Genomic DNA, 23,973 nt, shown 5'->3' with positions numbered 1-23,973 from the left:
ACAATGATATCTTTAGAATAACAAAAGGTAGGAATCTGCAACAAAGTTTGTTAAAATCCTTGCAATGTACATAGATCACCCAGAGGGGAATGTTTTTTTCTCAACGAAAGTGGAGTTACGCTTTCATTGTTTTTTACTATTTATTATCCCGATCGTTACTAATGGGGCTCAGTCATATCTCCTTTTTTTGCACCAATAAGTTTGCCCTACAACACATTTTCTACCCAGCATGTACGTGTGATGCTAATTGGCTGCCTTCAGTGATGGGATTTGCATTGTGACTTCTCTGAATGCCATAATGCAACCCCTTCTCCTCACATACATGTAACATGCATTTGTGTCATTATAACATCTCACATACATGTGTGTGTAATGCAGAACTCTTGTCTAAACATTGAATAGCTGCATCGGGGGGCGGGGGAAGGGTGAATAAACTACTGGAGTGTTTTATAAACATAGAGGAAGAATGGGAGGAGCTGGAGCGCAGAAGGCTGAAGGGGCGGGGTTCCGATCGGCTGAAGAGGTAGGGCTGGGAGAAGCCGAAGCCTGGAGGGGCGGAGCTGGGGTGCAGAATGCTGGAGGGACGGGATTCCGATCAGCTGGAGAGGTGGAGCTGGAAATGCAGAAGCTGGAGGGGCGGAGTTCCGATCCCAGCCGAGAGCCTGGGGAAACCTGTTTTCGGCACAACACCGTAGTAGGCGGAGCCACATCTAGAATTGTGACGTTTCCAACAACCAGTGGCACAGAGAGCCTTCTCATTGGACACTTGCCTGTAAGCATGGAATGCAGCGCCCACTCTGTGTAAGCCCCGCCTATTATTGTCTAGGCCATGAAGGAGTGCGTTCCACGCTGGTTCTATCAGGATCCATAAAGACAGTCGGGAGCAGTGGGCACAGTGAGTGTTTCCTATTGGTGTAGAGCGGCTGGGTTATGTCATGAAGGGTCCCTGCATGTGTGATTGTGGACTATGGATTGCTGAGCTCATAGATGTAACTGTATGAGGGATCGCAGTGTCCGGGGACGGCAGGGAATGCTGGGTCTGCTCACTGATGAGCGATGTCTTTGTAGATTACACTTAGTAGTACACGGTGATGAGTGCAGCGTGCTCGGGTTCTATAGATGTATGGAGATCGCTAGAGGAAACACTAAGATCAGGCTATGTTGTTACTATAGCAATGGTAAACAGTTCCTGACTCGGCCTTACGTGACGTATGTGGGCGGGTCCACTGTCAGTGTATCCTGTGTAATACACTGAGCTGTCACCTAGACTGACTCTCCATAGGGATCCCTATAAGATCTTATCAGTGTATCCTGTGTAATACACTGAGCTGTCACCTAGACTGACTCTCCATAGGGATCCCTATAAGATCTTATCAGTGTATCCTGTGCAATACACTGATCTGTCACCTAGACTGACTCTCCATAGGGATCCCTAAAAGATCCTATTAGTGTATCCTGTGCAATACACTGATCTGTCACCTAGACGGACTCTCCTTAGGGATCCCTACAAGATCTTATCAGTGTATCCTGTGCAATACACTGATCTGTCACCTAGACTGACTCTCCATAGGGATCCCTACAAGATCTTATCAGTGTTTCCTGTGCAATACACTGATCTGTCACCTAGACTGACTCTCCATAGGGATCCCTATAAGATCTTATTAGTGTATCCTGTGCAATACATTGATCTGTCACCTAGACTGACTCTCCATAGGGATCCCTAAAAGATCCTATTAGTGTATCCTGTGCAATACACTGATCTGTCACCTAGACGGACTCTCCTTAGGGATCCCTACAAGATCTTATCAGTGTATCCTGTGCAATACACTGATCTGTCACCTAGACTCACTCTCCATAGGGATTCCGATAAGATCTTCTGTCTGTTTTCCCCCCCTCTGAACACCTTTTCACCTGGCAGGAGAAAGGCTGCTTAACCACTTCTATTTTAACTGCTTGCCGGCCGCACCACGCAAATACACTGCGGCAGGGCGGCGCAAAATCACGGCTGCGCAAAAAAAGATCTACGTGATTTTGTGCACACGGTCTCGGCGGCATACACGCACCACTAAAGCTACGATTCCGCTGTGTTTAGACACAGCAGGAAGCGGGCTGCGGGAGGAGAGAAACTGACAGAAGACCCGCTTGTTTATGTAAACAAAGCTCCAGAGTTCCAGCTAAGCTATAACAACAATCTCACTGTGCCTGTCAAAGAACCCCCCACACACAGTCAGTAATCACCAACAGGCATACATTAACCCCTGTGATCACACCCAGTGTTAACTCCTTCCCTGCCAGTGTCATTATTACAGTAACAGTGCATATTATTTGGCACTGATTACTAAAGTAAAGTCACTGGTCCCACCAAATAGTGCCAAAAATGTCAGTCAGGGGTCCGATCTGTCCGCCGCAATGTCGCAGTCCCGCTAAAAATCGCTGATCACCACCATTACTAATATAAACAACGTCATAGCGCACACCATGATCACGTGAGGGACTTTCCCCGGAGGGGACACTCCGCCTCCTCATACTCATCAGTTTGCACTAGGAGCAGCAGTATGAGATGAAGAAATGCCATCCAAACTGACGACACACAAAATTGCTGGGGAAAAAAAAATCTTGGAAGTCAATTTGCTGCCCCTCTCCAAGGGTCCCCGGCCCTGTCTGGAACTGAAGATTTTCCCCCTTAATGACCAGGCCATATTTTGCGATACGGCACTGCGTTACTTTAAGTGACAATTGCGCAGTCGTGCGACGCTGTACCTAAATAAAATTGATGTCCTTTTCCCCCCACAAATAGAGCATTCTTTTGGTGATATTTGACCACCTCTGCGTTTTTTTTTTTTCTTGAGCTATCAACAAAAAAAGACTGACGACTTTGAAAAAAACAAACAAAAAAAACAATATTTTTTACTTTCTGCTATAAAACACATCCAATAAAAAATGTAAAAAATCTGATTTTTTTTTTCATCAATTTAGGCCAATATGTATTCTGCTACATTTGGTAAATAAAAATCCCAATAAGCCTATATTGATTGGTTTGCACAAAAGTTATAGCGTCTATAAACGATGCAATATTTTTATTGAATTTTTATTAGTAATGGCGGCGATCAGAAATTTTTAGCGGGACTGTAACATTGCGGCGGGCAAATCGGATGCCTAACTGACACTTTTTGGGGACCGGTAACACCAATACAGTGATCAGTGATAAAAAAAAAAAAAAAAACACTGTCACTGTACTAACGACACTGGCAGGGAAGGGGTGATCAAAGGGTTAAATGTGTCCCTAGGGCGTGCTTATTAACTGTGAGTGGGGGTTTGCACTGATTGCAGGGAAGACAGAGATCGGTGTTCCTGCTTAGCAGGAACACAAAATCTCCATCTTGTCCCTTTGCAGAACGGCAATCTTTGTTGTTTACATAGCCAGACTGCCATTCTGCCTCTCCCGGGGATTATCGCTGGTGGCTGGCAGACATTGGGTCCGTCGGACCCACTGATTGACATCCCCACTAGCCAATCACTATGGGATCATGCCATCTAGTGGCTATTGAATGACGGGTACAGAAATGTGGTTTTGAGCAGTAGAGCCACACTGTCGCAGTAAATACAAGTACAGTAGTAGTCTACAAGTAGTTAAAAAATGTGCCTAAGGCCCCTTTCACACTTGTGTGACTTGTTATGTGACTTGGGACTGCAAAGTTGCATGAGAAGTTTTACCCCATGATTTCAAATGAGTATCATTCATATCTGTGTGACATCATAGTCCCTGCACTACTTTGGTCCCAACTTTAAAGATTACACAGGCATTGCTTCAAGTCCCGTCAAAGTCACAACAAAGTGTGAAATGGGCCTAAAGTGGTTGTAAAGGCAGAAAGTTTTTTTGTCTTAATGCATTCTTTGCATTTATGCCCCATACACACGTGCAGATTATCTGAAGACTTTTGTCTGCAGACTTACCAAAACCATATAATATGAGGTCAAACCTAAACACTTTCAATTTGTATGCAATCCGGCAGGCCCTTGCACTACATAGAAAAGGTAAGTCTGCAGACAAAAGTCTGCAGATAATCTGCACGTGTGTACGGGACATTAGATGTCAACATGTGAAATCGCATTGATGTGAATGGGGGCTAAAAGCTGTGGTTTTTTTTTTTTTTTTTTTAAGCCAAGTGTGGGAACTAACTCTTTTAAAATACAAATAGCATTTCCAGTGATTTTTAGAAGGTTCTACTACTGTGTGTGGTTTTTGTTGTTTATTTTATTTGATTTTAACAGCTTGGTAAAGGTATATTTATCAGCTCTATCCAGAAAATCTGCTGCTTAAAGCAGAGTTCCAGGCATTTCTGTGTTTATTAAAAGTCAGCAGTTACAAAAATTGTAGCTGCTGACTTTTAATAAACACACACTCACCTGTCCCACGGTCCAGCGATGCGGCCGCCTGAAGCCTCGATCCTCTCCCTCTGGTCTCGGCGGCGCCGGCATCACTGGTGTGGGCACCCGGCTGTGACAGTTTGCGGCTTCACAGCCGGGTACGCACTGTGCGAGTTGCGCTGCACGTCTTGATTGGCCGGCAATCTTTTGGGACCTCTGACATGTCCCAGAAGATTGGAGGGAGGGAGGGGGGAGAGGAGAACTTCCGTTCTTCCGTTCAGGGCGACGCGGCGCTCCGAGCGGAAGTGAGAGCGGGTACCTGTCAAAACTAGGTACCCGCTCCCCCCCCCCCCCAAAAAATATGACATGCCAAATGTGGCATGTCAGGGGGTTATTACTACCTAAAGCGGAAGTTCCACTTTTGGGTGGAACTCCGCTTTAAGGCCCGTACACACGATAAGAAAATTGGAAGGAAAATTTCATCCGACGAACGATCTGCTGATTTTCGGATTGTTAGTATAGTGCTTTCGACAGCCGATTACGAATTTTCATACGACAAAAGCTGAATGTGCAGGCTATAAAATTTTTATCGTACGTGAACATAACTTCCGATTTTTGTTCAATTAGTACAGTTCTCTTTCGAAAAAAATGGTAAGAGCAAGACCACGCATGCTCGGAAACTAAAGAATACATAGAAAACAATTCAACACATGACATCACTTCTGAAGTTTAATTCTGTCGTACGAGAATTTTCATATGAAAGTAACCTCTTCACTTTCCATATGAGACCAGCATGCAACAAAAAAACTAAAGGAAATTCGTCTGATAATCTGATCGTGTGTACGAGGCTTTAGGTGTCTCTTTTTTTGTTGTTAATTTTAAATTTCAAAGGGATTTTCCAAGGATACCAGCTGGTTTAGCAAGAAAAAAAAAAAGACCGCTAAACAGCTGTATTTGTTTTGGAATAAAATAGATTGAGAGAAATTTACTAAGGTCCCTTTCACACGGGCTTTCCGATCAGGGTCGCCTGTCAGTTTTTCATGCGGACCTGATCGGATGCTCTATGCAGCCCTATGGAGCAGCGGATTTCAGTGGTGACATCTCCGCTGACACCCGCTGCTATCCGATCCAATCCTGTCCGTGAAATCCGGATGGATGGAAAGAAACCCTTTTTTCCATTCCGTCTGGAGGATCGGATCGGATCGGATCGGATGAAAATGGACAGGCGGTCTATTCTCATCCGATCTCCCATAGAGGAGAGCGGGGATCTGACAGCTTCATCTCTGCACACAGAGTGGAGACTGAGCTGTCATCCGCCTGCTCAGCGGGGATTGATTCACCGATTCAAAACGGAGTCCGCCGGGTGCACCGCCAGTGTGTAAGGAGCCTAAGAGGGTGGTTTAGCTTCCTTAGGCTGGCCATACACTATACAATTTTCTTGTTCAACTTTATTTTATATTTACCAAAACCATGTAATATAGGGTCAAACCTAAACACTTTCAATTTGTATGCAGTCAGGCAGGCCCTTGCACTACATAGTTTAAGGTAAATCTAAAGGAAATTGAATAAGAAAATTGTATAGTGTATGGCCAGCCCTACTCTATCCAAAATTTAAAAAAATGCGGTTTATGCAGTTTTCTGACAAGAGTAAAAAAACTAACAAAATTAGGGATGCACCGAAATGAAATTCTTGGCCGAAGCCGAATAATAATGAAATGCTTGGCCGAAGGCCGAATACCGAACGCGGTGTTTCGCATTTTTTCCATTTATTTTGCCAATTTTTAGGGGGCACGCTGATGGGCACATTTTATGTTAGGGGGCACGCTGATGGGCACATTTTATGTTAGGGGGCACTCTGATGGGCAAAACAAAACATTTAAATCAGCGTTGCTCTTAACATAAAATATGCCCATTAGCGTGCCCCTTAAAATAAAATATGCCCATCAGAGTGCCCCTTAACATAAAATATGCTCATCAGCATGTCCCTTAGCATAAAATAAGGGGCACGCTGATGGCCACATTTTATGTCAAGGGAGCACTCTGTTGGGCACATTTTTTTTCTTTTTTTTTTTTTTAAGGGGCACTTTATAGGGCACTCTAATGTAATGAGCATGGCAAGTGGCAACAACATATGGCAGTCAGCTACCGTATTCTCCCCCAAATGTGCTCAGCTCCACATCACATACCTGAACTGCAGCCAGAGCCAAAAGCCGCGAACAGGGGGGCGGGGCGTGGACCTAGTGTGAAGGAGCCGCAGTCAGGAGCAGGGGGCGGGACGCGCGCGTGACGTCACACCCCCTACTCGCGGCCGGACAGGACACCGGCGGCGTGTGAGAAGGGAGCCGCGAGCCGCAATGAGGAAGGTGAGCGGTCAGGGCGGAAGCTGACATTGTTCGGCTCAAAATTATTCGGCCTTTTGACTTATTCGGCCGAATGCCGAAAGTGCTATTCTCTCTATTTTCGGCCGAATAATGTTCGGCCGCCGAATATTCGGTGCATATTCGGTGCATCCCTAAACAAAATGTCATGTTTTTGACCAGTGTTAGTTAAAAAAAAAAAGAAAAAGAAAATAATGTTGTTGATAAAAAGTATACATTTTATTTGATATTTTTGTCCTGTTCGAAATGACACTACAATTATGAATCTGGTAAAAAGCACGGCAAAGTTATTATAAACAAAATACATTTATTTTTGTTTTCGATTTTGTGCTTTTATAATGTGACACTAAAAAAAAAAAAAAAAAAAAATAGAAAAAAAAAATTAATGGTTTAAAGAAATAAATGTATGTAATCATGCTGTTATAGTAATAAATTAATAATTATGGCTGCCTAGGGTAAATTAAGAGTAAATAAGGGGCTAAATAGAGGCATATTTTATTTAGAAATAATAAAAATATTAAATACTTTTTTTTTTTTTAAGCTTCAGTTTGCATAATAAACAGAGTAGATCTAAAAGTAACAATGTTTCTTATCTCTCTGTTTCCCATCTGAACAGTTTACATTGTGTCAAATGACTTTTTATTACAGCATCAGCTGCTAGAGCCTGTGCAATTACACAGATATTCCCAGCTAAAGTGTATCTAAACCCAAAATCAAAAATGTGATATTGCAGGTTACTATTCCTTGATGTGGTGGCTCTATTTGTTTTCTTTTATCAAACTTTTGATTTAAATTTCATATGGTAATCCTGCAAATAACGCTTCCTATCCAGGGGGGTGACTCCCCTGTATCTGTAGAGGGAGCCATTGTTGTCACCCTAGGCTGCTTTCCTGATTTGGATTACAAACATGTCCATGGCTCAATTCACTAGGAGGTAAAAACGGCAAATAAAATGCGGTAAAAAAACGTATGCGGCAAATCAGTTGTGAAAGTTCAATTCACTAAGCATTGCGCATTAAATAACGAATGCGGTATTTTTTAGATTGTTTGGTAACTACAGCACATTCTCATGCGGTAAATTATCGCACGTGTCAGGGTTGTTTAAGGTCTTTTCTTTAGAACATTTTAAGGTTTAATATGTTTTTTTTTTTTCTTTTGCAAAAAAACTATTTTTTAATCCAACATTTTTTTTACAGTAATCTGTATTTGGAGGCATTGAAATTTGAACTAGCTTCTCAAATATATGTCTCCTGATGCTTGGTAATCCATGTGGAACTCTGTTGCCTGACAAAAATCTTTTAAGCTGTGTTGCGCTACTTTACTAAATCCATCATGCCATACATTCATAAATTTTTTTATTTTTTTTGTAAATGTTAGACCGCATTCACATTGATCCGACTTGGGCCGCGACTTGGTCAGCCTGACAAGTCGCGGTCCTCACGCTCCCATTGTGTAGTACAGGAGCTGTTCTAATATGAGCGACAAAAGTCGCTCCAACTTAGAAAAAGGGTCCTGTACTACTTCGGGGTGACCTGGAGGCGACTTGCATTGACATTCATTTGATGAAGTCCGTGCAAGTCGCGCCGAAGTCGCACTGCATGCGACTTCACAGGTCGCCTCCTAAGTCGGAGCGACCTAATGTGAACCGGCACTAAGGCCTACTAAAGCTGTTGAAAGTACTCTTTACTAGATTGTTCTATGTTTTTGGCCTAATTTTGTGCTGCTGCCTATGTTTATATTGTGGAAACTAAAGAAAACTTGACTATATATTTTTTTTATAAACATTTTTATTTATTTTTTATGTATTTATCCAAGTTTAACTTGTTGCTATGGTGTATATATTGAATATGTATTACAGTGGCCACTTCAAAAGGTCACTTCTAGCTGGAGTAAATTAAAGAGTTTGTTACCCCAACATTTCATATTCCTGATATGAGCCTGCTGTACCATGTACTTGTATGAAGAAGTCTTCTCTTCTCTTTGTAATGCTTCCTTTATTCGAAAAATCCCTGGTGTTCCTGCCAGTCCCTCTGCTTTCCTATTAAAAGCTGACCACACTAAGTAGGAGAAACCCCATGGTCAGTTCTCTAGCTATGGTGGGAACTCAGCCTGCCCTTCTCTAATGATCAGACTTGTCTTGACACACTCCAGCTGCATATCAATTCACTGGGAAGCTCAGTGTGCTGGTGCTTCTCCTCCCCCAGCTCATATGCAGCTGAGAACAGAGGGATCACCTTTAAAAAGGGAAAACAATTATTTATCATATGTTTTATTTATTTTTTTATACATCCATAAAAAACATTTTTGCCTTTAATTTTAAATTGAATGGGTTGTTTTAAAAGGTGATTGTTTACATTCATTTTAATATACTCCATTGTTGCACTTTTATAAACAAAGTTTACTTAAAAAAAATAGTTTTTTTTAAAAAAGTTCTTGATGTTAAATTTCAGCTGATGTTTGCATTTAATTTGCACAGCAAGTCATGCATTTTGATTTAAAAAAAAAAAAAATGTTTACTCTTAATGTATGACACTTTTATGTATGCCCACTGCTGGTGGAATAGTTTCAAATTTGTGTGTGGAATAAGACCCCTCTCTGAGGGTAGTATTGCACCCCTTTCTGTGGGTGGAATAGTTTCAACTTTGTGTGTGGAATTGGACCCCAGCCTGAGGGTAGTATTTCACCCTTTTCTGTGGGTGGAATAGTTTCAACTTTGTGTGTGGAATTGGACCCCACTCTGAGGGTAGTATTGCACCCCTTTCTGTGGGTGGAATAGTTTCAACCTTTTGTGTGGAATTAGACCCCTCTCTGAGGGTAGTATTGCACCCTTTTCTGTGGGTGGAATAGTTTTGACTTTGTGTGTGGAATTAGACCCCCTCGCTGAGGGTAGTATTGCACCCCTTTCTGTGGGTGGAATAGTACCCCTTCCTGTGGGTGTTTTGTGGGTGGAATTAGGCCCCTTTCTGTGGGTGTACTGTTGGTGGAACTAGGCCCCTTCCTGTGGGTGTACTGTGGGTGGAATTAGGCCCCTTTCTGTGGGTGTACTGTTGGTGGAACTAGGCCCCTTCCTGTGGGTGTACTGTGGGTGGAATTAGGCCCCTTTCTGTGGGTGTACTGTTGGTGGAACTAGGCCCCTTCCTGTGGGTGTACTGTGGGTGGAATTAGGCCCCTTTCTGTGGGTGAACTGTGGGTGGAATTAGGCCCCTTTCTGTGGGTGTACTGCGGGTTGAATTAGGCTCTCGGTGGGTGGAATAGTACCCCTTCCTGTGGGTGTTTTGTGGGTGGAATTAGGCCCCTTTCTGTGGGTGTACTGTGGGTGGAATTAGGCCCCTTTCTGTGGGCGAACTGTGGGTGGAATTAGGCCCCTTTCTGTAGGTGTACTGTGGGTTGAATTAGGCCCCTTTCTGTGGGTGAACTGTGGGTGGAATTAGGCCCCTTTCTGTGGGTATACTGCGGGTTGAATTAGGCTCTCGGTGGGTGGAATAGTACCCCTTCCTGTGGGTGTTTTGTGGGTGGAATTAGGCCCCTTTCTGTGGGTGTACTGTGGGTGGAATTAGGCCCCTTTCTGTGGGCGAACTGTGGGTGGAATTAGGCCCCTTTCTGTAGGTGTACTGTGGGTTGAATTAGGCCCCTTTCTGTGGGTGAACTGTGGGTGGAATTAGGCCCCTTTCTGTGGGTGTACTGTGGGTTGAATTAGGCTCTCGGTGGGTGGAATGCCCCTTTCTGAGGGTTTGAATAGGCCCCTCTTTCTGGTACCGCATTGGTTACCGCCACCAAAAGGGTGGAGTTAAATATTGCACCTTTTTTTAGTTCCTGTTTCGTTTGTGAATGGGACTTAACAGATTACCACACAATTTTTTGCGGTATTTACCACCAATTTTATTTTTCGTTGTTTATTGTAAAATCGTTATTTTAAAATAAATAAATAAATTGGACTCTATTTACTGCATGCAATCATTTATGCAAATGAGTAACATGATACCCTTACCGCATGTGGTAAAGTTTAGTATATTAACCCCTATATCTCTTCATATCCATTACGTTGGGGGCAGGGCAATTTAGTTTACAGAAAAAAAAAAGCTAGGAAGGAAGCTAAAGTTTTCTTCAGTGCAGTTTACAGGAAGTGACAAAGATACTACATTTCTGGCAGGATCATTTTCTGTATTTGCTGAAAATGTTTTTTGGCTAAGAAAAGAAAATGAATGCAGCCACCACATCTAAAGTATGTAAGCAGCAACATATTGCATTTTTAGCCTTGGGTTTAGTTATCCTTTAGGCTACGTTCACATGTGGGCGTAGCGGATCGCAGGAAGAATCACCGCGATTCTGGAAATCATTGCAAATCGCGGGACGCCTGTGCGATGCCCGTGATTTGCAATGGCACCCCAAACGCTGTGCGATGTTGCCGCGATTTCCGCCTGCCGAATCGCGGTAACATCGCGCAAACAGAATCGCGGGACGCATGACGCCCAAAAAAGCTTCTTTTGTGCGTCATGCGTCCCGCGATTCTGTTTGCGCGATGTTACAGCGATTCGGCAGGCGGAAATCGCGGCAACATCGCACAGCGTTTGGGGTGCCATTGCAAATCGCGGGCATCGCACAGGCGTCTCGCGATTTGCAATGATTTCTGGATCGCGCACAGAATCGCGGTGTTCTGCCTGCGATCCGCTACGCCCACATGTGAACGTAGCCTTAAGAGCTCTGAGCATGTGTTGAATTTTTAAATTTTCAGGTGAAAAAAAACTGCATTCACACAGATGACCCTTTCTTCTATAGCAGCATCCTAGACAGAGGAACCATTAAAGTAGTATTCCATTTAGTGTTTTTAAACTTTTTTTTTTTTTTTTTTTTTTATAGCAGGTAGGTATTTATGGTAGAAGACACAGTGGTTGCCTCTTCTTCATTAAATATCTTCCCCATGCCTGCTAGAAATGTTTTTTTTATTGTACACTCAAAGCTCTTGTAAAGTTGGTATAAAACCTACACCAGGTCAGAAATGTTGTTAACCACTTTCGGACTAAGCCTTTTTCTGACACTTGTTGCTTACAAGATAAAATCAAAATTTATTGCTATAAAATTACTTAGAATCCCCAAACATTATATATATTTTAGCAGAGACCCTAGAGCAGTGATGGCGAACCTTGGCACCCCAGATGTTTTGGAACTACATTTCCCATGATGTTCAACTACACTGCAGAGTGCATGAGCATCATAGGAAACGTAGTTCAAAATCATCTGGGGTGCCAAGGTTCGCCATCACTGCCCTAGAGAATAAAATGGCGGCCGTTGCAATATTTTATGTCACACTGTATTTGCGCAGCGGTCTATCAAACGCACTTTCTTTTGGAAAAAATACACTTTCATTAACCACTTTAAGACCAGAAGATTTTGCCCCTTAATGAACAGTCCCTATTTTGCGATTCGGCACTGCGTTAGTTTAACGGACAATTGCACGGTTGTGCGACGCTGTATCCAAACTAAATTTGCATCCTTTTTTTCCCACAAATAGAGCTTTCTTTTGGTGGTATTTGATCACCTGTGTGATTTTTATTTTTTTGCGTTATAAACAAAAAAAAGCGTCAATTTTGAAAAAAAAAAAAAACAATATTTTTCACATTCTGCTATATTACATTCTCAAAAAAAAAAAAAAAATGAAATATCAAAATGTTTTAACATTTTAGGCCAATTTGTTTTCTGCTACATATTTTTGGTAAAAAAAATCGCAATAAGTGTATTTTGATTGGTTTGCGCAAAAGTTTTTGCGTCTACTAACTACGGGAAAGTTTTTTGTCACTTTATTGTGGTTTTTTTTTTTTTTTTTTACTAGTACAGGCGGCGATCTGCAAATTTTTTATTTTTTTTTTGTGGGACTGCGACATTGCAGCGGACAGATTGGACCCCTAACTGACATTTTTTACACTTTTGGGGGTACCAGTGACATTACTACAGTAATCCGTGCTAAAAATATGCACTGTTACTGTAATAATGCCATTGGCAGGGAAGGGCTTAAACCTGTTGGTGATCAAGGGGTTAAATGTAAGCCAAGGGGAGTGATTCTAACTGTGGTGGGTGTGGCTTGTGAGATGATCACAGAGACATGTGATCCTATATAGCAGGATCACATGGCCTCTGTGATCATTGCAGGGAGAAGGACGGACGGCTGTGTTTACATCAGCCGACCGTCCTTCTCTGTCAGCGGGGAGAGATTGAGAGTGTCAGGCGGCAATCGAAGCCGCCTGACGCACTCGCCGGTTTCCTGCTGACGAGCGGGGGCGGGAGCGTGCCGCCGCCCCCCTAGTTGCCTGCGTGCGAGTAAATCTGTGGCGGGCGGTCGTAAAGTGGTTAATTAAAAAAAAAAAAAAAACAACAAAACAGTAAAGTTAGCCCAATTTTTTTGTATAATATGAAAGATGTTACGCCAGGTAAATAGATACCTAATATATAATGCTTTAAAATTGCGCACACTTGTGTGGAATGGCGATAAAATACAGTACCTAAAAATCTCCAAAGGCCACGATTTAAAATGTTTTAATGGTTACCAATTTAGAGTTGGAGGGAGAGCAATAGTTCTAGCACTAGACCTCCTCTATAACGATCGTGGCGATACCTCACATGTGTGGTTTGAACACTGTTTACATTTGTGGGCACGAAATACGTGTGCAATCGCTTATGCATGCGAGCACACATGGGATGAGGCGCTTTAAAAAAAAATTTAATTACTTGTTTTATTTTTTCATTTTATTTTTTATTTTTTGATTACTTTTATTGCTGTCACAAGGAATGTAAACATCCTGGTGACAGCAATAGTCACGTGTCAGGTATTTTATTTTTTTGGAGGGATCTGGGGTCTGACCCCAAATCCCTCCTTTGCACTTAAAAGCATTCAAAACGCCAAGTTTTGCTGTTTTGAATGTTGACATTTTTTTTTTTTAATCTGGCGCCTATAAGGTTTCAGTAAACCGGAAGTGATGTCATGGCGTCGCTTCCGAGTTACTAGATCCGAGACCCGATTCCGGCTTTGGGTCTCAAACCAGCCGGTGGACGTGCCTGCTGTTCGCTCAGGTCTCCTAGTGGGATGGGAGAGCCCTGGCAGAGCGGCAGAAGGCGGCGGGGGGACGTCCCCTTCCGCTGCTTGTGATAACAATCCAGCGGCTGCTTAGCCCCATTGGCTGCTGTTACAAGAGAGGCCCCTTTCACACGGGCTTTCCGATCGGGTCCGCCTGTCAGTTTTTCAGGCAGACATGATCGGATGCTCCATGCAGCCCTTTGGAGCAGCAGATGTCAGCGGTGACATGTCCGCTAATACCTGCTGATCTCCGATCCAATCCTGTCCATGAAATGCAGACGGATGGAAATCCTATTTTCCATCCCTCTGGAGAATCGGATTGGATAGGTTCGGATGAAAACGGACAATCGGTCAATTTTCATCCAATCTCCCATAGAGAAGAGCGGGGATCTGACAGCTCCATCTCTGCACACAGAGCGGAAACTGAGCTGTCATCCGCCTGCTCAGCAGGGATTGGCGGATCGATCCCCGCTGAGCAAAATGGAGTCTGCCGGGCAGAAAGCCTGTGTGAACGGACCCAAAGCCGACCGTTGGCTCTAAAAAAAGGTACAAGGGGCATCACCCCGGTACAGCCACCTGAAGCAGGTACGTGATTTTGCAGAAAGTGGTTAATCATGGCATCCAAATGTTTTCGAACCTATATGGGCATTAGCAGCTAATATAAGTTTGTCTGTATTTAGGGTAATGGTCTGTGCTGAGATTAACCACTTCTGGACCGGAAGGTTTTCCCCCTTAATGACCAGGCCATTTTTTGAGATTCGGCACTGCGTTACTTTAACTGACAATTTCACAATTTTTAACAGTTACCAGTTTAGAGTTACAGAGGAGGTGACGATTGTGGTGATACCTCACATGTGTGATTTAAACACTGTTTACATTTGGAGGCGCGACTTGCGTATGCCTTTTCTTTGGTGAGTGAGCACACGGGGATGGGGGCGCTTTAAAATGTTTTTTTTTTTCCTATTTATTTTATTTTTTATTTTGTTCACTGTTCCTTTAAAAAAAAAAAAATCTGATCACTTTTTTTGCTATCATAAGGAATGTAAACCTCCCTTGTGACAGTAATAGGCAGTAATATGACGGGTACTCTTTATGGAGGGATCTGGGGTTTAAAAGACCCAGAATCCCACCTTTGCACTTAAAATTATTCAAAATGCCAAAATCTGTGTTTTTGAATACTGTCATTTTTTTTCAAATCAGTGCCACTTCCGGGTTACTACATCGGAGACCCGATTGAAGCTGAATTCGGCTTTGTTTGGGACTCTGAACATCTGACGGATGGGAGACCCGGGCGGAGAGGCGAAAGGCAGTCCCCTCCCGCTCCTTATGATAATGGCCGAGTGGCTGCTGAGCAGCGTCAGTTGTTATCACAAGAAAGCCAACTGCCAGCTCTAAAAATTGGCAGCGGGGTGATGCCTCTAGCTGCAGGCATCACCCCGGTACATCCACTTCTTTAAACCGATGTACAGGTTCGTCGGTTTGCGAGAAGTGGTTAAATATACTATATATATATATATATATATATATATATATATATATATATATATATATACACTCACCAGCCACTTTATTAAGTACACCTGTTCAATTGCTTGGTAACACAAATTGCTAATCAGCCAATCACCTGGCAGCAACTGCAATGCATTTAGGCATCTAGATATGGTGAAGACGACTTGCTAAAGTTCAAACTGAGCATCAGAATGGGGAAGAAAGGGGATTTAAGTGACTTTGAACCTGGCATGGTAGTTGGTGCCAGACAGCCTGGTCTGAGTATTTCAAAAACTTCTGATCTACTGGGATTTTCACACACAGCTTCAACTCTTCTGGGAAGACTGTCCACAAATTTTTGGAGTCTGTCTATGGGTATGTTTGATCATTCTTACAGAAACGCATTTGTGAGGTCAGGTACTAATGTTGGACGAAAAGGCCTGGCTCGCAGTCTTCACTCTAAGGCCCCTTTCACACTTATGCGATGCGATTTTACCGTGATTTTGCGACGCGACTTTGCCGCAATGCCGCAATTTTGACACGATTTTGAGCAATGGTTCAGGGCTATATACCTCAAATGCATTAAAATCGTGCCAAAGTAGTGCAGGAACTACTTTGAAGTCGGTGCGACTTCAAAACGCACTGATATGAATGGGGCTCATTGAAAATAATGGAAAACGACTTGTCATGTGATTTCAAAATCGTGGGACAAGTCGCACTAGTGTGAAAGGGGCCTTAGTCTTCACTGAGGTCAGGCCAGTCAAGTTCCTCCACCCCAAACTTGCTCATCCATGTCTTTATGGACCTTGATTTGTGCACTGGTGAGCAGTCATGTTGGAACAGAAAGGGGCCATCCCCAAACTGTTCCCACAAAGTTGGGAGCATGAAATTGTCCAAAATGTCTTGGTATGGTGATGCCTTCAGAGTTCCCTTCACTGGAACTAAGAGGCCAAGCCCAACCCCTGAAAAACAACCCCACACCATAATTCACCCTCCACCAAATGATTTGGCCCAGTGCACAAAGCAAGGTCCAACTTGACTGGCCTGCACAGAGTCCTAATCTCAACCCAATAGAACACCATTGAGATGAATTAGGGAGGAACACTTTGAAAACACATGAGATGCGAATGGGGAAAAATCTCATGCTGGATATCTAATCTGATATGGAATGGGTAATGTGTTAGGAACAAAAGGGTGCCACATTGTTTTATGGAATTGAAAATTATCAGCCTACAGAGGGCTGAATTCAAAGACACCCCGAAAATCAAAGTGAAAAAATGATGTGGCAGGCTAGTTCATTTTGCTGAAATTTAATTGCAGCAACTCAAAATGGTACTCAGTAGTTTGTATGCCCCCCACATGCTTGTATGCATGCCTGACAATGTCGGTGCATGCTCCTAATGAGACGACAGATGGTGTCCTGAGGTATTTCCTCCCAGATCCGGACCAGGGCATCACTGAACTCCTAAACAGACTGAGGTGCAACCTGGTGGCGTCAGATGGACCGAAACATAATGTTCCAGAGGTGTTCTATTTGATTTAGGTCAGGCGAGCGTGGGGGCTATCTGTCACATGTGGTCAGGGTGAACCTGCTCTCATCTTTGAAAAGCACAGGACGCCAGCGGCGGACCTGCCAATTCTGGTTTTCAATGGCAAATGCCAGTCGAGCTCCACGATGCTGGGCAGTGAGCACAGAGCCCACTAGAGGACCTTCAGGCCACCCTCATAAAGTCTGTTTCTGAATGTTTTGTCAGAGCCATTCACACCAGTGGCCTGCTGGAGTTAATTTTGTAGGTTTCTGGCAGTGCTCATCCTGTTTCTCCTTGCACAAAGGAGCAGATACCGGTCCTGCTGATGGATTAGGGACTTTCTTTAGCGCTGTCCAGCTCTCCTAGAGTAACTGCCTGTCTCCTGGAATCTCCTCCATGCTCTTAAGACTGTGCTGGGAGACACAGCAAACCTTCTGGCAATGGCATGTATTGATGTGCCATCCTGGAGGAGGTAGACTGCCTGTGCAACCTCTATAGGGTCCAGGTATCACCTCATGCTATCAGCAGTGACACTGACCCTAGCCAAATGAAAACTATTGAAAAACAGTCAAAAAAAATGAGTAGAGAAAAAATTTCAATGGCCTCCACCTGTAAAACCATTCTGTTTTAGAGGTCATCTCATTGTTGCCCATCTAGTGCACCTGTTCATTTCATTAACACCAAAGCAGCTGAAACTGATTAGCAACCCCCTCTGCTACTTAACTGACCAGATCAATATCCCAGGAGTGTAACTGACCTGATGCTATACTCTGATTAAAAAGTGTCCTTTAATTTTTTTTGAGCAGTATATTTATATACATCCGACCCCCTAACTGGGTGCTAGGTGGGGATATTTTGGGTTCTCTTGGTCCACTAGGAAAGACAATAGATTTTCCAGGTTCATTTTTAGACCTGAGAAAGTACCATTAATTTAAATAATTTTTACCAATCAAGTAAGAATAATGAGAGGGCGCAAAAAAAAAAGTTTTGCCTTTAGTTATACTTTAAGTAAATCAACCCCAATGATTCTGTGTTTTTCCATATTTTACATTTCTATGCATTACTGCTTAGAAACTGATCCAAAAAGGAGACTACTCCTTACTTATTTAACTCATGCATTTATTTATTTACGTTAGTGAAACGACTTTAATGCTGTTTTATAGGGTATTTTTTGCTTTGCGAGTTTTTTTGCTTTTTCATCTAAATACCTCATGAGGTGACAATGAATTAACATTTTCACGAGATAATTTGAAAAAATGTGTCACATGATTTAGTTCTCTCATGGGATATGTATGTATGTATGTATGTATGTGTGTGTGTGTGTGTATATATACAGTATATATGGATGTGTGTGTGTATACAGTCAGGTCCATAAATATTGGGATATTGACACAATTCTAATCTTTTTGGCTCTATACACCACCACAATGGATTTGAAATGAAACAAACAAGATGTGCTTTAAGGCTCCGTTCACATCTAGGCGTTTTGGGGCGTTTTTGGGGCGTTTTTCTGCTCTAGGATCAGCTCTCAAAACGCCCAACAAGACAAATCCTATTCATTTCAATGGCCCCTGTTCACATCTGAGCGTTTTGACGCTGTTTACAAAACGCCCAACGCTCAAAAAAGTACATGAGCTTCTTTTTGGGCAGATTACAGGCGTTTTCCATTGATCTCTATTCAATCTAAAAACGCCTGTACAAAAATCGCGGTAAAAATCGCGGTAAAATCGCGGTAAAAAACGCCGCAAAAATCGCGGTAAAATCGCGGTAAAAAACGCGCGAAAAACGCTACGCTCAGGTGTGAATGTAGCCTAACTGCAGACTTTCAGCTTTAATTTGAGGGTATTTACATCCAAATCAGGTGAAAGGTGTAGGAATTACAAGAGTTTGTATATGTGCCTCCCACTTTTTCAGGGACCAAAAGTAATGGGACAGATTACCAATCATAAATCAAACTTTCACTTTTTAATACTTGGTTGCAAATCCTTTACAGTCAATTACAGCCTGAAGTCTGGAACGCATAGACATCACCAGACACTAGGTTTCATCCCTGGTGATGCTCTGCCAGGCCTCTACTGCAACTGTATTCAGTTCCTGCTTGTTCTTGGGGCATTTTCCTTTCAGTTTTGTCTTCAGCAAGTGAAATGCATGCTCAATCGGATTCAGGTCAGATGATTGACTTGGCCATTGCATAACATTCCACTTCTTTCCCTTAAAAAACTCTTTGGTTGCTTTCGCAGTATGCTTCGGGTCATTGTCCATCTGCATTGTGAAGCGCCGTCCAATGAGTTCTGAAGCATTTGGCAGAATATGAGCAGATAATATTGCCCGAAACACTTCAGAATTCATCCTGCTGCTTTTGTCAGCAGTCACATCATCAATAAATACAAGAGAACCCGTTCCATTGGCAGCCATACATGCCCACGCCATGACACTACCACCACCATGAGCAGTTTCTTTCCTTCTCCATACTCTTCTCTTCCCATCACTCTGATACAAGTTGATCTTGGTCTCATCTGTCCATAGGATATGGTTCCAGAACTGTGAAGGCTTTTTTAGATGTTGTTTGACAAACTCTAATCTGGCCTTCCTGTTTTTGAGGCTTACCAATGATTTACATCTTGTGGTGAACCCTCTGTATTCACTCTGGTGAAGTCTTCTCTTGATTGTTGACTTTGACACACATACACCTACCTCCTGGAGAGTGTTCTTGATCTGGCCAACTGTTGTGAAGGGTGTTTTCTTCACCATGGAAAGAATTGTTTGGTCATCCACCACAGTTGTTTTCCGTGGTCTTCTGGGTCTTTTGGTGTTGCTGAGCTCACCGGTGCGTTCTTTCTTTTTAAGGATGTTCCAAACAGTTGATTTGGCCACACCTAATGTTTTTGCTATCTCTGTGATGGGTTTGTTTTGTTTTTTCAGCCTAATGATGGCTTGCTTCACTGATAGTGACAGCTCTTTGGATAGCAAACTTGAAATGAACTCTGGACCTTTCATCTGCTCCTTGCAAATGGGATAAAGAGGGAATAAACACACACCTGACCATGAAACAGCTGAGCAGCCAATTGTCCCATTACTTTTGGTCCCTTTAAAAAGTGGGAGGCACATATACAAACTGTTGTAATTCCTACACATTTCACCTGATTTGGATGTAAATACCCTCAAATTAAAGTTGAAAGTCTGCAGGTAAAGCGGAGTTCCACCCTCAAAAGTGACTTTGCCCCATCCGCTTGCTCTGTGTCACCTGAAAAAGAAATGGATAATCACGATTTTTTTTTTTGTTTACTTACATTGTTTTCGAAGAAAATATTCTTCCCTTTCTTCCACTTCCTCCCTCTGCGGCTGCGGCCCATGCTGTCACTTCCTGCTTGCATTGATTCCTGGGAGCTGAACGTCATCGCTCCCAGGAATCAATCGCCTGCACCGGCCTTGCTCGTCACTTCCGTTGCAGGTGCGTTATTCCCTGCTAAACAGCTTCTGGGCATGCCCATAAGCTGTGCAGGGATGACGCTCCTGCCCCGGAAGTGATGGGGGGGGGGGGCAGTGCAGTTCATTGTGGGACCGAAGAGGACACGGAAGAGGACGCAGAAGAGGATGCGCTGGCTTCAGCTGCCCACACCTGAGATGGCAGCGCTAGACAAGACATTTTCAAGGTAAGTATTTCTTCTAAAAGGTAAGTATGACTTGGGACAGTTCAGAGGCTATACATTGAGGAATGTACTAGCCCTGACTGTCCCGGGGGTATTTTTAGTGAAAAATACTTTCCAAGGGTGGAACTCCGCTTTAAATCACATCTTGTTTGTTTCATTTCAAATCCATTGTGGTGGTGTATAGTGCCAAAAAGATTAGAATTGTGTCAATGTCCATTGGTTTATGGACCTGACTGTAGATATATATATACACAGGGCTTGACAAATTTGCCTGAAATCTAGGAGCCAGCTAAAAGTTAGGAGCCAGTTTTTTTGTTTTTTAAACTAACAACCAAGCTTTATTTAATAAAACGGATACTAAATTTACACATAAATACGACTAGAACCCCACTCTCCTCTATAGCACAATTGGACGGAAACAGACTGTCTGTCTCTTTCCATCCGATGCCATCTGATCCGATCCACATGGTGGATAGAAAATAGAACCACCATCCGTCTGTTTTTGGCGGACAGGATCAGATAGCGGCAGATTACCGCTCCATAGAGGAGAATGAAGGGTCTGATCAGGTCTGCCTGAAAAACTGACAGGCGGACCTGATCAGACAGCCCGTGTGAAAGGGGCCTTCGGCTGTGGCATGGCGATGAGGGAAAAAAAAAAAAAGATTATATATATATATATATATATATATATATATATATATATATATATATATATATATATATATATATATATATATATATATATATATATATATATACATATATATATATATATATATATACATACTTTTTTTAATAATAATAATTGAAAAATAAAAATAAATTATTTTTATTTTTAATAATTAAAAAAAAAAGAAAAAAATTATTATTATTGTTTATTTATTTTTTAATTTAAAAAATAAATGAATAATAATAACCACACTCCCTATCCACTTACCTTTTAAGCAAAGGTAACTGGACAGGGAGATGAAGCCTGCAAAAACTTCCCTCTCATCTCCTCTTAGGAAGGAGATGGGAATGCATTAACAGGCAGTGGAAACAGTCATTACTCCCGGCCACCACAAGAGGGCGCCAGTTCCCCAGCCTCTCTCATCTCACAGAAGAAGGCCGAAAAGCCGGGGCCTCAATTTTCGGACGGCGCGGAAGTCCGTGCACTCAGGGAGGAGGTGGGGGCGCAAAAGGGACAGGACACCTCCTGCAGGGCACCCCAGGTGCCAGGTCGATAATTCTAGTCGCAAATGCGACCTGGCGCCCGGGGTTTGTCGAGCCCTGTGTATATATATATATATATATATATATATATATAATATATATACACACACTGTAACGTTCATGCGTTTTGTTAATTGTAATACATGAGTGGGTAATTCTGCTGAATCCATATTAATTTTTTTTTTAAGGCTCGTTCAATCTGTAACGTTCATGCGTTTTGTTAATGGATGGATTTACAGCTGCAGAATTATTACACTCAGTATCCTTGTAGAGATCTGTTGAACAACATACCCAACTCTCAGGACTTCATCATAGTGCACAGCCTGTATACAATTTACATATACTCAATCAGATGTATAGATGGAGGGATAGAATATATGAGAAGTATAGATGAGAGACAGGCAATTGTATAGTGGGCACTTAGGAGAGTTGCAGGTGGTAATAATAGGCAGATAGGTTCTGATGTCAAGTATAATGCAGATGGTAAGAGGACACAGATGGAGTATACTTCAGACAGAGTAACCTAGTGCAAGGATAGTGTAGGTAGTCCCAAGAGCTAACAGTCTTATGCAGATGATAGGAGATAGATAGATATAGATAGTCCTGGTAGTTGCAGTAGATGACAGTAGGAGTGCAGTTAGTAAGGAATCCCCTGTGGGGTACTTACCACATAGATAGGTTAGTAAGGATAGAGTCCAATGGTGAGAGGTGATCCCGTAGCGAGGTACGGATCAGCAGCGAGGTTCCGGCTTCAGTTCAGCAAAGGCAAATGCCAGCAGCTCTGATTTCACAGGAGAAGGTGCGGTGAACATGTGGTTTGAACGAGCGATGAGTGAGAGAAAGCCGGTGATTGAAATAGCCGCTCATAGTGGCGCTCGGCAATGATGTCATCCGGCTTAAAGGTATATGCGTCTCTTGTGTAACAAGATGAGACGCAATTTAGAAAAGGAGAAATATATGGAACAAGGGTACCAGTGGTACCAGAACATTACACACACACACACATACAGGATATAAAAAGTCTACATACCACTATTAAAATGTCACGTTTCTGTGATGTAAAAAAATGAGACAAAGCTAAATTATTTCAGAACTTTTTCCACCTTTTAATGTGACCTATAAACTGTACAACTCAGTTGAACAATAAACTGAAATCTTTTAGGTGGAGGGACGTAAAAATAAAAAAATAAAGTAAAATGGTTGCATTAGTGTGCACACCCTTGGACTTGTACTTTATTAAAGCACCTTTTGATTTTATTACAGGAGTCAGTCTTTTTGGGTATGAGTCTATCAGCATGGCATATCTTGACTTGGCAATATTTGCCCACTCTTCTTTGCAAAAACACTACAAAATCTGTCAGATTGCGAAGGCATCTCCTGTGCTGTCCTCTTTAGATCACCCCACAGATTTTCAATCGGATTCAGGTCTGGGCTCTGACTGGGCCATTCCGAAACTTTAAGAAGCCTTTCCTTTGCTGATTTGGATGTATTCTTTGGGTCTTTGTCATGCTGAAAGATGAAGTTTCTCTTTATGTTCAGCTTTCTAGCAGAAGCCTGAAGGTTTTGTACCTATATTAACTGGTATTTGGAGCTGTTCATAATTCCCTGTACCTTGACTAAGGCCCCTGTTCCCTCTGAAGAAAAACAGCCCAAAGCATGATGTTGCCACCACCATGCTTCACTGTGGGTATGGTGTTCTTTTGGTGATGTGCAGTGTTGTTTTTGCACCAAACATTTCTTTTGAAAAAATGGCCAAAAAGCTCAACCTTGGTTTTATCAGACCATAGCACATTTTCCCACATGCTTTTGGGAGGCTTTAGATGTGTTTTTGCAAAAATTAGCCAGGCTTGGATGTATTTCTTTGTATGAAAAGGCTTCCATCTTGCCACTCTACCCCATATCCCAGAAATATGAAGAATACGGGAGATTGTTGTCATATGTACCACACAGCCGGTACTTGCCAGATATTCCTGCAGCTCATTTAATGTTGCTGTAGGCCCCTTGGCAGCCTCCGTGACCAGTTTTCTTCTGGTCTTTTCATAAATTTTGGATGTGTTTTGGATTTGTTGTGCCATATTTTTTCCACTTGATGATGACTGTTTTCACTGTGTTCCATGGTATATCTAATGCCTTGGAAATTTTTTTTTTACCCTCTCCTGAATGATACCTTATAACAATGAGATCCCTCTGATGCTTTGGAAGCTCTCTGCGGACCATGGCTTTTCTGTAGGATGCGACTAAGAAAATGTCAGGAAAGACCTTCTAGAACAGCTGAACTTTAT

At 42.6% G+C, this 23,973-nt stretch overlaps 1 protein-coding gene across 2 annotated transcripts in view; it reads left to right on the top strand.

The window, feature by feature from the left end:
• The first annotated feature begins 834 nt into the window (after positions 1–834).
• Positions 835–23,973, top strand: part of TBC1D32 (TBC1 domain family member 32) — a 532,407-nt gene continuing 509,268 nt past the window's right edge. For both annotated transcript variants that reach the window (XM_082249090.1, XM_082249089.1), the window contains exon 1: positions 835–895. The gene's annotated coding sequence lies outside the window, so the exon portion shown is untranslated. The remainder of the gene's footprint in view (positions 896–23,973) is intronic.

Source organism: Pelophylax lessonae (assembly GCF_965119305.1).
Source record: "Pelophylax lessonae genome assembly, chromosome: 3".
NCBI lineage: Eukaryota > Metazoa > Chordata > Amphibia > Anura > Ranidae > Pelophylax > Pelophylax lessonae.
Note: the sequence above shows the minus strand (reverse complement) of the source record. Positions and strands in the feature narration are given on the sequence as shown.